Raw genomic sequence first — 4,336 nt, 5'->3', positions numbered from 1 at the left:
TGCACATTTATATATAGTTTGAATCAGCTTGATTCGAATTTTAATTTTACATAATTTAAATTAGTTGGGTTCGAATTATACACAAACAATACTCATAAAAAATTGTAATATCCTAATGACTTAGGATATTAAAGAAATACTCTACATAGTCAATAATAATTTAGAAATTAAAGAAAAAAATATTTTTATTATGTATTTACCTAAATCACTAGAATATTACAAACTTTTATAATACTCATAACATTTTTTAAGCCATTTTTTTAAAATTATTTTGTATAGAATAAAATATTTTTTAATTGTTTTATATGGAATAAAATATTTTCTTTCATTTCTAAATTATTATTGACTATGTAAAGTATTTTATTTAAAATTTGATATTTACCTAAGTTATTAGAACGTTACAAATTTTTATAGTACTCCTAATATTTTTTAAGCAATTTTTTTTTAAATTATTTTGCATAGGATCAAATATTTTTTGTAGTATAATTTAAATAAATTTATTAAAAAAAATTATTAAAAAATATTCATAAGCTATTAAAAATGGACAAAAAGTATTGTATGAAATTTGAATTGATAGCTCATTAATATTTTAAAGAAGTCTCATAATTAAATATTTTGTTAGCTTTTTTTAATGTATAAAATAAAATATATATTTTTTTAATTTTTAAATTATTAATTTTTTAATAAGTGTATAATTCGAACCCAACTGGTTCGAATTAGTGTATGCGTGTGTTTGTGTATAATTCGAACCAGCTGGTTTGAATTATGTAGAAATGGAGTTCGAATCAGGTTACTTCGAACTACATATAAATATGTATTGGTAGATTCACGAAACAGATTTTAGTTTGGCGGATTTGTGTAAAATTTTGCTCCCCTTGATTTATTATTGTGATTTGCCCTAATTAATATTTTCCATTAAATATTTATATTTACACCAATAGTTATAAGTAAATGATTAGTAAATAATTATACATTCTAATTTTTTATAAATCAAAGCTTATGTAAAATAGTTTTTTATACGTGACTATACGTGTAATTTTATAAAAATAATTACTTATGCTTATCATATCTAAATAATTTAAATATATTTAAATAATTACTTATGTAAAATAGGTTTTTAAATAATTTAAATATTTTTAATTTTTATAAAAAATGTATTTATAAATATAATTAAATACAAAATATTTTCTGCTTTTTTTTTTAATTTTTGTCTTTAAAAAATTCCTTCATTTAACCGCACAAATAAATAGGCCTATGAAAAGAGTTAGATACTTGCTAGATAATTCTTAAAATATCTAACAGAAATTTTTTAGTTGTTGAAAAAAATATTTCCATGTTTTTAATAAGGCCAGTATAAAATAAATAAAATAGTACTGTACTATTACTGCATCAGTTAGTAAAAGAAAGTATAGATAAATAAATAAAAGTACGTTTAAATTTTTTTAATATTTAGATTAAATATTAATATTTAAAATATATTATAATATTATAAATATATATATAATATGTGTTTAATATATATTTTGTATGCTGGTCAAAATGTTAATACACGTTTAATATACATTATGTGTATTGTAACATGTATTATACATGTTAATTTTTTATCTATAAAATTTATTCACCTAAAATTATATCAAATAATTTTATTTTAAAAAAAAATATTAATATTTTTTTCATATTAAGAAAAATTAGCCGATGATACTATGAAGTAGGTGTTGAATAGAGCAATAGGGTAGGTTAAGAATAATAAATGTTTTACAGTTCGCGAGGTGGGTACGGTCGTCCTTTGACTAATAATTGCATCAGAAGAAGAAGAGGGTACAAAAACAAGATCCCTGCAGTGCAGTGCAGTTGAGATTTCACGGCACGCGGTTAAAAATGGTAACCCCTATTATTACTTCATTTGTTCTTATTTTACTCTCTGCCACCCTTCTCTTTCTGTTCCTCATTCACCCACCCTACTCTTACACGCTCGTTAATCGCTAGTCACTACTACTATTATTTACATTATTTTATTAAATATATTAATGTGCACATTAAAAATTAATATATTACTTAAATTATTTTTAATATATATTTTATATTTATAATTTTATTTTATTTTATTATTTCCATAAAAATTATGTTGGTATCTCCATGTGAGGGGCACGTGATCATTGTGGATTTCTTTATATATAATTCACCATAGTTTCGGGTTTTTTTTTTTTTTTTTTTGGTGAGATCAGATGTGTTACCCCCAATTGAAGTCAGTGATCACTGATCAGCACCGGATGTGGGGACATGGGGGCATGCGCTTGCCTTTTATGGGAATCCAAATTATTAAAAGATTTTTATTATTATTTATTTTTATTTTTGTTATATACTAAACATGTCATTGTTAATAATTATTGCCAGTACATAGGAAAAATAAATATAGGATTTTATTATCTTGTATCTTAAGGATATAAATTAAGAGTATTATAAATTTTTTTTATAAAAATTACTAAAATTTTATTAAAAATTTTGGAGCACAAATTAATTATTAAATCCATAAATGTATAAGTCTTGATAGGATTTTATATTTTCAGAAAAAGATTTTATGAAAAATAAAAAGAGAAAGTAACGAAAATATCTTATTTTATAAAATCATAAAACTATTAGAAATAAAAATACAATTCAAACATGCCTTAAAGTTTTCAAAGAAAATTAAAATATACAGTACATGTAGGGTTACGTTCCTAGTTCATAGTTTGGTTTGGTTCCAATCCATTAAGTTATAAGATAAAAGACTGTTTTTATTTTGAATTTTTAATATTTGAATTGAGAATATCCTTAATATTTGAAACGACTCACTTTTGTTCGAAATAATTCTAAAAAGACTCCGTATTATCCTATCGTTAAATATGGGTAAAATACACAATATTGTTAGTGTGTGTATAATAAACATGTTTAATCAATTTTGTCTCTTATGGTTGTTTGGATTTATGGAAAAGGAAGGGAAAGAAAATGAGAAGAAAGAAAATGAGTGAAAAAGTGAGTTTTTTGTTGTTTGGATAGGAAGAAAAAATTGGATGAAAAGAAACAATATAAGGTAGGTTCCATAAAAAATTTTTTTCTTTATGAATGAAATGAAAATAGAAGGAAGATGAATAAAAGTTAGTGAAATTATAAATTTATCCTTTGATTAATAAAAAAAATAAAATATTTAAAAGATATTGATATAATTTTATATTATTATAACTTTTTTTATTTTTTTCTGTTCGAACAAAAGATTTTTTTTATTTTTTTTATTTATTTTCTCTTCATTTAAATAATACATAAATAATTTTATTTTTTTTTTCATTTTTTTTCTTATTTTTTTCTTTTATTTTTTTTATTTTCTTTCTTATATCCAAATAAAGCCAATTAATTGTGCAAATATTTTTTTTAGGTGACTAATTTGTGCAAATATCTTAATTAATGTGTGATTTTAGAGGTAAGAGAAAAAGTTACTATTATTTATATTAAAAGATATTAGAATTTATTTAATGAATAAGTAAGTTTACAACGAAGTGAACATAATAACTGATAGTAGGTAGACTAATAATATATTATGAGTTAAAATTTAAAAATACTTATTTAACTAATTATATCGTCGCTCTATACATCATTAAGATTACTAAGTTTCTTTTCAGATTTACTGGAGGAATTGACTCAATTTATTCTTTTTTTTTGAAATAAAAACTATTCAAACATTTAATTTTTTGAAATAAAAATTTAAAAAATATGGTGATTTACTTATAAGCAAATAAGCAATGAGTGCCTGAATAATGGTAATGATGAGAGAATGAATAATCCTCCACGAAATATGACATGTATGTGAAGAATACAAATATATATCAAATTTATTAATAATTATCTGCATGGACATATAGTATAATTAATTGATGAGAAAGGATTGGGCAACCTAAGTATAACGTTTCAAAATTGTGTGTATACAAATTTATTCTCCATGATGAAACGAAAATGATATTTTATTTCTTTATTTTGTTTTTTCAAAATTACATTATGAACAGAAATAATTTCTAGCATATTTAGACAATGAAAATGATAGATGGATGATTCTTGAATAATAAAAAAAGGTGGCTAACAATAACAAAGGTGAGAGTCGTGCGGGGTTGGGTGGCATGAACAAGTCAAGGGGTAACGCGGCTAATTGACATGTAAATATATAAATTTAAATAGCCTGTATATATATTTATTTAGGAACAAAATAATAAGATAATTGATAGCTATGAACAAATTAACAATACATGTAAATGAAACGTGGATGTCATTTATGGATAACTTCAACAATGTTTGAAAAGATTTAAATAAG

Source organism: Arachis stenosperma, chromosome 7, assembly GCF_014773155.1.
Source record: "Arachis stenosperma cultivar V10309 chromosome 7, arast.V10309.gnm1.PFL2, whole genome shotgun sequence".
NCBI lineage: Eukaryota > Viridiplantae > Streptophyta > Magnoliopsida > Fabales > Fabaceae > Arachis > Arachis stenosperma.
This window is presented reverse-complemented; position numbering follows the sequence as displayed.